Source organism: Helicoverpa armigera, chromosome 15 (genome assembly GCF_030705265.1).
Source record: "Helicoverpa armigera isolate CAAS_96S chromosome 15, ASM3070526v1, whole genome shotgun sequence".
Classification (NCBI taxonomy): Eukaryota; Metazoa; Arthropoda; class Insecta; order Lepidoptera; family Noctuidae; genus Helicoverpa; species Helicoverpa armigera.
Genome location: NC_087134.1, coordinates 7036589 through 7049608, shown reverse-complemented (window position 1 = coordinate 7049608; position 13020 = coordinate 7036589).

Below are 13020 nucleotides of genomic sequence, written 5' to 3'. Positions count from 1 at the left end.
TTTTACAATGAATAATTGTTCAATAACTGGTGTTTATCATGATAATATTACCTGAAATTTTATTTAGTGATGCAGAAACAAACATTTATAAAATTGTAATTTAAGTAAGACAATTTAAAATTAAGGATTAGTGGGCCAATTAAAGAAACTATTACAACAAGTTGATCATCATGATACAACAGTTTTGTTACCTTGTTTACGTTAGATTTAACATCAGATTAAACCATCATAGGTAATTCCAATTCCTACATATTCCTTACTAAGAATTAAGTGCTATAGGTATCTTCAGTTTGTATAAGGAAATCAAGTTGTTTATATTGCCGTGTCATTGTGACTATAACTTGCATACTTTTTGTGCAAAATGGTGAATCTTTTTTTCTAATGTTTACCTGCTAATTTTGGATGCCTGCTAGTGACTGGTGGGATTATTGGAAGGATTTGAAAATGTAGAAGTAAAATGGGCAGGCCTGCCTATACCCAGTAGTAGAACAACAAAGGCTAAGATAAGTTATAATATGTCTCTTTTTGGCATGTTGTTTGTTCCAAAGCTCAAATTGAGAAGTAAAATTGTATTTAATACGTGCAACAGTCGGTTTTAATTAATCTCTAACTTATTCTATATTTATAAAATTACTGTTTCATGAAGATCAAAGTCAACTCATGAAAAACATTAGAAAAACTGTGTTCTATTAAAAACAAAGTTTTCAAGTATCTTATCTCCTTTACTATTTTATCACAATTACACTAGGAGATAAAAATAATGGCGTTGTGGACTGATATTTAATCACAACACACGTCAGATAAGCAGATTATTCAAATCATTGTTGAGTGAAATAAATATTTCAGTTGCATCACATGTTTACCAATACAGAACTACGGGGAATAGGATGCGACTCGGTAAGACTGATAAACAATATTATCACATACCTACATGAAAGAGTATAATATCAGGCTGCATAAAGAGAAATTCCTTTGTCATCTGTATTGTGACTGTAGTTCTATATAAAATGAGGAAAAATTGAAGATAAAACTACGATCATAGATATAATTATTTTACGAGCAATACCTACATTATTATACCTTATAAATACTACATATAAGTACTCAAAGTTGAGACAATTTAAAATATAGGTAAAGGATAATACAAATAGCGAATTTAATGTATTATATTGACCTACTTTGTTAAGTAACTGATAACCAATGCATAAACATTGGGTTACAACATTTAGAGGTCAAACCTGTTCTCGCACATATCCGCGATCGCGCTTGCACACAAATATCTTGAGATTCGTAAGTGTTAAGGTAAATACGTTTAACTAAGCAAACGGAATACACTCCGTGTGGACTCCGTTCAGGCTTAAAGAAAATGTGTTCTACAACGTAGTATGCATATATTCATTAAAATATATATATTGAAAGATCTTTATACCGCATAACAGACATGATTTACGCAAAAACCACATAGTATCTCATGTGCTCTTGAATCAGTAAGCTATATTGATAGTAATTAATTTGTTTACTACTATCATGTTCTTATCAATAACTAGGTAATATGATACAAGCAAGCTTCCTACCTTCATCGCAGAGTCCCATTGTCGAGTCAATCTTTACGTTTTAAATAAAATTCTTGAAAGAAATAAACAATTTTGAGAGTTTTTCACTTTTAATATTTCATTTCATTGATGAATAATTCTTAACAAATTATGACAGCTGTCAAATTCAATTGACGTTACGGGACATATGTGATACCGGAAGAATGAATGAACGAAGATTTCCAAATAACTTAAGATAGCGACATCTATGATTGATACACAAAAGCTAAAGCTGTATCTTAATTCCAATAGATTGAGCTACTAGCTCGCGCCATCAAATAATTGTATACTAGAGTTTATTGTATTTTTACGAACTCAATAATTTCATTATTGACCGTGGAGAATTATTATATTAATTCTTTTTTAATGTACCAGTTAAACGATGATACGATGGAATAATGTTTGCTACAATGTACAACTTATTGCAAATGAACAAGTTACAAATTTCCACTTGTGTTGATAAATAAATGCATATTTTTATGAATATGATAACAATAAGCTGCTCTGCGAAAAAACGTGCAACGCCTGAGAACTATTTTTCAAGCAACACGTGTCTGTTGTCACTGATAACTGTTTAATATAGACACGCGATCTTTTGGATGTCTCTAGGTACCTAATTTGCTAGTCATTAAAAACTGTATTGGATCTACTTTCTGGGACTTTTGTTGGCATGTTTTCTGGAGGCATATTTTACCTGTATACTAAAATTAAAATGTATCTACATTAATATCACAGTAAAAACGGAAAGATTTGTATTTTATGAGTTGTGTGTGTGTGATTTTAATGAATAAATAAGTAAACTCACTGAACCAATATCAAAAAATATTTCACTGTTGGGAAGCTATACTACCCCTGTGGCACCGGAAGGGATTCCCCGTAGATGTGGTTGAAACCGCAGGAAGTAGGTAAAGTAATAATATCCTTACTAATGTCTGTCTGGCTTTAACGTCGATTAAAATAGATACATAGTGCACAGACAGCCAAGTCTGCGAAAGGACATCTACTGTATTAGAACCGCAGGTAACAACTACTTAAGGTAACCCAGAACTCAAAATTCAAAAATCTCAAAATTGTTGGTGATTTAGATTCGGTACCTATACTTACTGGGAACATCATACATGATCTCAAAAAATATTTTCCGAGGAGGAGTGCAAACGGTGAAGGCACGGGAAATTCCTAAATACGGATTATATTCAAAGCAAAATCAAAACTCAGAGAGTGGACGTCTTTGAATTGAAAATAGATACAGTCTATTTTCAATGCTAGTTCCCATCGATGATTATATAAGCGCAGGTATTATTAAAATCGAAATAACACACAAACTGTGTAGCAAAACAAACATTTATAGACATAGAATGTGTGTCAAGTACGGCGGCGCCATAGACGAACTTTTTAGGTTAGATTAATGATTTCTTAGACTGCAACTTTTTGCGCTCATTTATTAGAATAAATTACTTACCTATAACTTTTTAATGGATCTGTTTATTTTATCGAGCGTTACTTAGACTTTCTTATTAAGTTTAATTAGTTCTAGAAGCAGTTAGAAGTTCTTTTTAAGAATTGCATAACTAAAATTTTAATGTTTTTATTTAATGTGAGCTTGCTTATTTACTGATGATGAGCTTTCCGTGAAAAGAAATTGAAAGATAGCTTCGGGCATGTCAAATCACTCGTATAATCAAGGCGTTCGAGTTGTTTATTAGGGGAATAAGACTCAATTAACCATAAAAAAAACATTAGTTAATGTTCTATTCAGGAACCAACTGATTATTCATACCTACTTTTTAACATTTAATTAGCGCGTAAAATTGCACTCAGTAAATACACACAATATACATTGTGTTCTGTCGCCATGTGTGTCATTTCAAACCACATGTCGAGAGACAGATGTGTTGAAATACTCACAGAAAACTCACCGACACCACTAATTTACGATAGACGCTTCTCGAGGCCTACTGATAATAATAAAGTAGAATACTATAAAAATACTTTTTGAAAAAAATATAAACTTTTTGTATGTTATAATGTTGTTAATATGACCGAAGACCAAATAGAAGAATAGGACCGAAAGAAGTTCTAGTTTTGCCTTTGTCGTAACCGGTATCTTGAATGCCAGTAAGGGCTCTTGAAGTGCTGGTGAAAATATCGTTGGTGTATAATTTCATATACAGGTTCAACGACCCTGGAATCTCTGTTACTAATCGTTACTATTTCTTTTAACTGTGGATAAATGACTGTAGGCTGTACAGCAGGCAGAATAGCATGATCTCCCTGCCAAGAACGTACCTAATCAAGTACGTATATAGAAGACTCGTTAAACTATTACCATTAAAATATCGTCAACACAAATGATATTGTTTCTGTTAATGCCAAATTGCTATCACATCAAAAATACACTAACTGCATGCATCACATGGTCATTATGCAACAGTCTAATTATAATGAATCATGATTTACACCGCTACGTCAGACTGAAGTTGGCAGGCTGTGGTCTCTCTGTTGGCAGCCACAGTTGGTTCGTTCAATGACATGGTTTCTTTGACAGAACCATGTCACTTCAGAATGACGCGATCCATTCATACCTGGTATTAACCCTAAGATTGAACGCAACGCACGCCCATAGTAGGGCGTGACAATATGCAGTGGAGCAGATTTTTAAAGTGACGAATGACCCTCCTGCGAATGATCCCAGAGGCTTCCCCGATGTGGTCACTAACTCCCTTTCAATTAGCGTTATATTTTACTTAGGATTTCTCCCCAATGAATAGACCTTTCGATAGCAACCCTTACCTTCTTTTATCGGGAAATAAATGTCGATGTAGAAGACAAAATCGTGACACCTAAAGGCATTTTCCTTCTTTTCCTACCTACTTACTGAAGTTTATTTTATGATCGCATTCTAATCAATCTAATCGCTTTAGCTTTAGGCGGTAAAAAATGCTCAAATAAATAATACGTAAGTAGATGCGTAAAATAGTGTGTAAATATTAGATATAGATAGATAAAATCAATTATTACTTTAATCCGTTCACCTACCTTTCTTAATCAATGATAAATCTAATGGTATAATAAATAACGTAAATAGAAACTTGATAGAGGTAAGGAATAAAATTAAGACCTTCAAACGAAATATTTATATCTTTTTAACTATTATGACATGAGCACGCAGGCAAGTTGTAACCCACGTGTGAAAAATTTATAAAACAATTGTTTGGACAAATAATAAACATAAACTTTATCTTGACTAACAGGTGTAATGTTGAAACATAGAAGCATTCAAGCAAGCAAGCAAAGAAGATATAGGATACGAAAATTAAACGAAAATTGTCAAAGTCAATTTTATTATCGATCGTTTAAAGTTTTTTTTTTTAGTTAGAACGGCTCGATCCATTTGATTTTATCTTAGAGTTTTGAGAAGAGAACGCGTCTGAAAATGATACTGATATGTCGGTGTGTAATGAATCTATGTGCTTTGCTTGGTTACAAATATAATGTTTTTAAAACTAGTTTTTTACTTTGTTATTCTAGTTGTGTGGCTGTTTATAATACTCCCGCTAATTACTATCAATGATTGCCAGTGCTAATCATAGAGTCACAATACATGCAACCACATTAATAAGTATTGATCTTTATTCATCACATAAATTATTATTCTATCAATACTGCGCTTTGTTGTTACTGCGCGTCTGTGATAATTTTTTTTATTTTATAATAGGAACCTACTTATCTCAAAATGCCCAAATAATTAAATGTGATTTCCCAATAAAAAGAACGAATGAATGAATGACATGGTACACATGGCCTGTTATTGCCAACGTTACGGGGTAGCGCGAAAATTGTGGAAGTAAGTTGTCTATGGCGTTCTTAAAACTAAAATGAATCTTAAATCCGTTACTCAGACTCATACAACTTACCAAATTGAATTAGTGTTACCTAATATATCTTGATTATATAACCGACAAGGTTTATTTGAACTTGTTTGCCTTGGTGCGTAAGTTTGAAGCCCAAACCTTGACGTAAGTACGTTTACTTACTTACATTCAACAAAAAAATACTTATTACCTATCTGATAATTGTTTCAATAGATTTACTCCTGTGAAAAGTATATTTTTAGTAGGTTTTATAATTTTTTCTTATTTCCCAATTTACCAATATTATTTAAAGTTCAATTAACTTTTCTGAATCTCTAAAAAACCAAGCAATTGTCGTAAGTGCAAATCCTTTACTGTCATTTTATTTATCCAGGAATTTAAGACCAGTAAGGTACCTATGTAGCTCTACGATTGTGTGGAAATTGGGAAAATGGGTAAAACGCTCATGTCGTTGTAGGATTGTAGGTCTGTAAGGTTGTAGAAGAGTCAATCACTGCCTGCTGTAAGAAGACAAGTATACCTACGCCAATATAAAAGCCACAAACGATGAGAACTTAGTAGGTACCTGTGTTGTGCAAAAACTGCATCTTATAATAATATCTAATACCTAACATCTTCATCAAACTTCAGTACCTAAGTACTATCCTACTGAAGTTTTTTTCGATTGCATCCCTAACGCTTTTAAGTAATCTGAGATAAAAGTCATGAAAAGATTTAACTAGCAAATACATTATGTAGGTAACTGTGAAAAATATATAAGGAAAATATACTTGCAACCGCCAAGAATTTGACTTAGCTAGCTGCTAATTAATGTTAATTAAACTTATGTAAATGTAAGTAACAATTGGCATACGAAGTGCATACGAAAGAGAAAATTAGCGTCATTAACTCAGGATTGACGCCAAGTATATTCGCCCTACGTATTTAATTAAACAGATTATCTAATAGGTATCATACTGCTAGAAATATCTAACAAAGTTGCAACTAAATTTTAGATTCGCCAAAATCATATTTGTGTGATTGGGCGAAAGATAGCAACGAGAGAAACTTATGTAGGTAATGCAGGCCTTCCTTATGCTGTTTACTTTCTTTCAAGTGCCCAATAAGTATTGCTTTGTCAACTAGAATAATATCATAGGTTTAATAAATGAGCCTAATGCGACAACTAACTATCAGCTTTATTCACCCCCTTCCCTAAACAATATTCCATGTGAGACATTTTATTACTTAGTTCCTAAGATACCTACTAGTTTTTGGACCGTGTCAACCAATAAGTGTCGAAGATAGCTAGGCCTAGGGTTATCGAGGAACTAAATATCAGGCATAACTTTCTACTTATCTCAGGACTCAAAGAGGGCGTTGAGCCAATAATATGCTCGATAGCGATGCCCTGTGTCCTCTGTAATTAACAATACAACACCTTTTGTGTAAAGAACATAAAGTTCTAGGTATAACATTAATTAGTCGTGAGTTCCTTGTCCTCCATTCTGGATTATGTAGCTAGTAGATAAGGTATAGCTAGTAGGGAATAAAACTCTATTCCACGGAAATATCTGGAAAACCACAGAAAATCAGTCAGGCAACACGTCATCAGCAATTTTCTGCAACAGCTGTATCATATTCAAATCTACATCGGATTCCTATACCCGTTCATTATGTAGGTATGGACATAATTTATTGGCTCACTGTCAAATATTGACTTTACAGTCAACGGATCTCCTCAATGGCGGATCGGCTATTCGACTGCCACTGTATCACAAATTACAACCATCAATAGGTACCTAATATCTTTCCGATCTCTGAAAAAATCCGAGTTTAGCGTCAAGAAAAGGCCAAGACCATGATGGTTAATGTCGTCTCAGCCTAAAAACGTCTACAGCTGGACCACCAAGATGGTCGCCAGAAAATGGTAATTGGCTTATAGTAAATGCAACAATTCCTATTGTCCTAGTACCACATCCTCCTATGTCCGGCTGCCGGATTATTTGTAATGATGTCAATTATGGATAATTTCTTCATCAATTATAAAGATCCTCAGCTCAAAGTATAAATAGGTATTAAAAAGTGTTCTTATCATTGATAACGGATTGATAAAAAATCCCCGTTTAAAATAATCGCTTTCTTACACCTCCTGTAAGTACTTTTTATCAACTTAATCTATTGTCATATTTATTTTGGTCTGCCCAAAGTCCACCCAAAGGTTGTCCTGTTATCCGGTAGACATCCTTTTGGCTATCAACGATAAGATTTCTGGTGCATCTACTTTAAATAAGATAATTTGCACTAAGCACTTACATCATTCTGATTACAGTAACTTTATCTGTTATCCGGTATAGTAATTATGGCAAGGACTTCAGTTTGAGTGTTTAAGGAGGTATTTCAGTTTGAGTCATATTTTTAATAGTGTTTAATTAATCTGTCCAATCATCGTTACTATGGAACAAAAAGAACAAGTAAAATTGCCTTTATTCAGTAGGTACTGCGATAACCAATCGCCAAAGTCACACCTGTAACATTACCTAGGAAATGCTTAAAATGATCGAGAATCTCCAACATAGACTGAAGACAAGATCAATCCTTGAATACTGGTCTAACTGCCGATAGCGTAATTTGTGATAAATGACACTCTATCGAGACAAATCTTGTATCCGCGTCTCACAGTAAACAAACATTATCACGCTACATACAACTGATCTTACGGATGTAAATAAAACCTTCACAGTCTAACTTTGTAGTAACTAATGTTATGTAGATAAGAAGGTTTGATTAAATATTTTAATAGCGGTCTGCTTCTGCAAAGAATTTAGCAGAGGGTGTGGCAGACACACCCGCTCCAAAATTCTTGGGGCAGGCTAAAAGAAAAACTTTGTTTTGTTGCCAAACGGTCTATTGTGGACATTTGTGGGACAATATTTGAAAATAGAATGGCATATTTTCTTTTTCTTTGGAAACTCTTGCATTAATGTCTTTGCTTACATTTATCAATTCAACCAAAAAGGTCTCATTCTTCTTCTTCTTCTTAGCGTTTACCCCGTCTGTGACGGGGTCCGCTTTCCGTATCTTCTTCTTCCACTTCGCTCTATCCTGGACATCTCTCTCTTCGAGTTCGCAGCTTATCATATCTTTCTTTACGACACTCAACCACCGCAGTTTTGGCCTGCCAAAAAGGTATCATTATTGATCTATTGTCATAAGTAGATGGTTGTGGTTTAACCAAAAATGCCGGCGAATCTATACTAAAGATTTTCCCATGTAGCGTATTGTTTGTAGATAAGCAGCAGAAGCATTATATGTTTTCCTTTCCGCAAAATTTCAAGTGTTAGTTTACCGGCATTCCTCTCCTCGGTTCACAGTACTGATACATTAACCAGAAAGATATTGTCGTCTTCTGCACTGGTTGATGTTGAAGTACCGTGTTTGACCGATGCGCTGGATGCCTGGAAAATGGCTACTCCCAATACGGATTTGCCCGGCAACCGCTGCTCTCAGAGACAATGGGACGGGCCGCTCTGTAGCACTATACGGAATAATCTATTAAATACGTGTAATAGTGCTGCTGAGCGTGCCCGTTTGTTGGCTGTGGGAGAGTGGGAGTCGGGCCTCTGGTTACAGGCGATCCCGTCATCTAGCATAGGCACTATGCTGGATGACACAACGTTCCGCATCGCTACATGCTTACGGTTAGGCGCTCCCTGTGTTGCTCCGCATCGCTGCCATTGCGGTGAAGCCGTCGACAGCCTCGGGCACCATGGTCTGTCGTGCTGCAGAAGTGTTGGTCGTATTGCACGGCATGCCAGCAATAACGACATTATCCGTCGTGCTCTTTCCACCGCCGGCGTGCCAGCCGTGTTAGAGCCTAATGGACTGGTACGTGACGATGGAAAGAGGCCTGATGGTATGACGTTGTTGCCATGGAAGTTGGGTAGGCCCTTGGTGTGGGACGCAACGTGCGTCGACACCCTGGCGCCATCACATCTTCCCTGCACGGCAGGTCATGCTGGTGCGGCTGCTGCTTCTGCAGAGACCACCAAGCGGCGCAAGTATAGTAACCTTATTGGGAACTATACTTTTGAACCGTTTGGGGTCGAAACGCTCGGACCATGGGGCCCGAGTTCGCGGTTACTTTATAAGGACATCGCGAAAAGGCTTGTCGACGCTTCGCGTGACCAGAGGGCTGGCTTATTCTTCGGACAAAGAATTAGCATTGCCATTCAACGTGGCAATGCAGCCAGTCTTCTGGGCACGTTTCCGGAGGACAGTGATGCGGAGGAATACTTCGACGCCTGATCGATGCTCTTTTATATTTTATGTTTTATGTTTATATCTATTTTGTATATAGTATTTTATTTTTAGTTTTGTTTATAGATAAGTAGTTTAAGTTTGTATATATGTATAGTGTGTACATTGTAGAAATAGATTATAAAAATAATAAAAACTTCACTTTTCCTGTTGCATCTTATTTTCAAATCTTGGCACCAAAATAGAAAAAGTTTAAAAATGTACAATGACGTTCTGAAAAAAGCTTTATAAATAACTTATTTTTTCACGTACCTACAGTTTTCTATAAATTATCTGGCAAAACACAGACACATTTGAATGTTACAATGACATCTGGAGCAAAGTCGAGAAAATATTGGAATCCGGATTATTTTGAAGGACATCTCAAAGTATTGAAAATAACTACTGACTGAAATACTAGATTGTTACTATCTCCCATTTTATATTTCAGACGAATTAATTACTAGTAATGTTACAATGTAACCTTAAATGGGCTCCAAATGTTAAGACCGGTCGCGCTGCCCAAAATCATCCCAAACACATTATGAGACATTCTACGTACAGTGTTCAAACTTGGGACAGTGCCATTCAAATTACTGTCATTATTTTAACGCATTCCGGAAGTGCACTAAGCTTTAAATATAAGGCGCTAGTGTTACATAAATAGTGTGTTGGAGAGTGCGCCCGCGCACGCATCGGGCCGGTGCTGAGCGCGTCTCCCGCGCTCGCCAGCAGCGTTGGCATAGGTTAGGAACCCACTGGCAGCTACACGGCATGCCTTTGCCGCTTTGAACTGGCTTGGCTTTTTCCGTTGACACCGATTTATGCATCTATGTACATATTTTCAGCTGCGATTGTACCACATACACCTAATCGTATGAGTTTAATTTGGCTCCTAAAACCAACTTGGTGAAAGCAGCATAGAACCAGTTGATGATTTCTCTTTGATCATAAAAGATTTACTTATATCAACGTTCTTTTAGTAGTAATATGTTAATTGCTATCGAGATTATTCGAAAAGTTTTCATTTAAATACAATAAATGCATTTCCATCTGATCTGACAAAAATACTGCGATCTAGTAGGCGAATCCAGCTAAAGCGAAGACGTTTCTATCGAGACACAAAGCTGAAATAAAACATTTCAATAATTAAGTCCTCTGTTCTTCAACCGGAACATGGAACCGTTGCATTCTTGTCTGCAGAAATAAATTATTCGTACCTACATATTTCAAAGAGCAGCGAGACCTACTGTTTTGTGGCTTAAAACTTCATCGCGTCAGTCTATTTCAAGGAGTTGTGTTGGCAGAAATAGACAACGCAGAAAATAAACATGAAATTCATCATGTTAGTCCAGTAAATGTCATTCAACTCTTCTCGCTGTCGTAACAGTTGTCCTTCAGTGCAACTTGCAACGGATCATAAATCAAGGTTTATTACTACTTTATACTGAATGTTTTCAACACCTTCATAGTTTTCAATGACATAATAATTATGTTGTTTGGAAACTGTGGGAGCTACTTACTGATTGTTTTGGTACACATTTATGTTCCATAGTTAGGCACTATGTTTGCAATCTTCACGGTCGCATAAGCATCTTCCAAAGCTAATGTTAGCCTGGTTAACCTAGGATTAAAACTTTCAGATGTCTTCAAAGAAGTTTAAAATAAAAGTTCTAGTTTGCCTTCCATTTTGCTCATTCGGCTTATTTCTTTAAATTGCACAAATTTACGTGCTCGTGCGTCTCAGGTGTACCTCGAGGTAATTTAATAATCCTTGATGCGGATAGTCATGTAAGAACAAAATTATACGGTCACAGCCCGTCATGATTCGTTAACAGCCACATCCAAAAATAAGTCATCGGCCTGGCCTTGATGATTGCTATAGTAATATCTGCGCCGGCGGTGCATGATCATAATATTGTAACATTTGTAACACAGATTATTATGACTCCGAAATTTATGGAACTGCTGAAGGGTAATAATCATAATTTATAAGTACAGAGTAATATGTGTAAGTAACTAGTTAGTCAGACAAGCACAAATTAAAGGTATATTAGAAAGAATGAAAGAACTAAGGGCTATTGGTACATTCTAGTATACGACATAGATTGTTTTATTTTAAGTATTTTTAAGGCACCAACTGTGTAGAGAAAATAAACGAATTTATTATTATTATTCTCTAACCGACCACGGGACTACAGAGTCCCGGATTTTTGGAAGGCGAACGTGGGGCCGAAGCCAACACGCTGAAGCCCTTTTGAGACAACTTTAATGAAATGGTGACACAAAACCGACGATTATCCCTGTATACACTATAGAAATGTACCCAAGGACAATCCCCGGTTCTGTGCTAAACTATTGCTAACTATGGATGAAAACTACTTGGGCTATTGTGATGGGATGCTAATGGACTAGGAATGGGGAAACTACGGGAACTATGGCACCTGCCGATGACAATGTATTAAATACATGTTAAAATGGCAGGTGGAGACTCGCCAACTCACTTACTGGGCCCCCGGGAATCAGTCACTGAAAAGCAACAAGAGGGCAACAGGGACATGAGCGGCTGAGAAGGGTGAGGATACCTCGGCGGACTTTAAACGCAGATCACGCGCTCCCTGTGGGTCCAGCATCACCGGCCCACTCGCCACTTACCACGAGGCACCTACCCTCCGAGCAGGACTAACCTTGCTCTAGCGACTCCACTCTGACCGGCCGATGAAGGCAAGCCAAGAGGCGGGAGACCTATCCCCCGTCATGCTTCACTCCGGCAAGCCGGAGATGGGGGACAGTATACTCTCCCTGGAGCACTCGGATGTATAGCCCCGCGGGGTCGCTACTCCCCGTCATCCGCCTCAGATGCCCTGCGGGGCTTATTATTATTATAATCTTGTATGTCTCTACCAGACCTCGGGACTATAGAGTCCCGGATTTTTGGGAGGCGAACGTGGGGCCGAAGCCAACACGCTGAAGCCCTTTTGAGACAACTTTAATGAAATGGTGACACAAAACCGACGATTATCCCTGTATACACTATAGAAATGTACCCAAGGACAATCCCCGGTTCTGTGCTAAACTATTGCTAACTATGGATGAAAACTACTTGGGCTATTGTGATGGGATGCTAATGGACTAGGAATGGGGAAACTACGGGAACTATGGCACCTGCCGATAACAATGTAATAAATACACGTAAAAATGGCAGGTGGAGACTCGCCAACTCACTTACTGGGCCCCCGGGAATCAGTCACTGAAAAGCAACAAGAGGGCAACAGGTA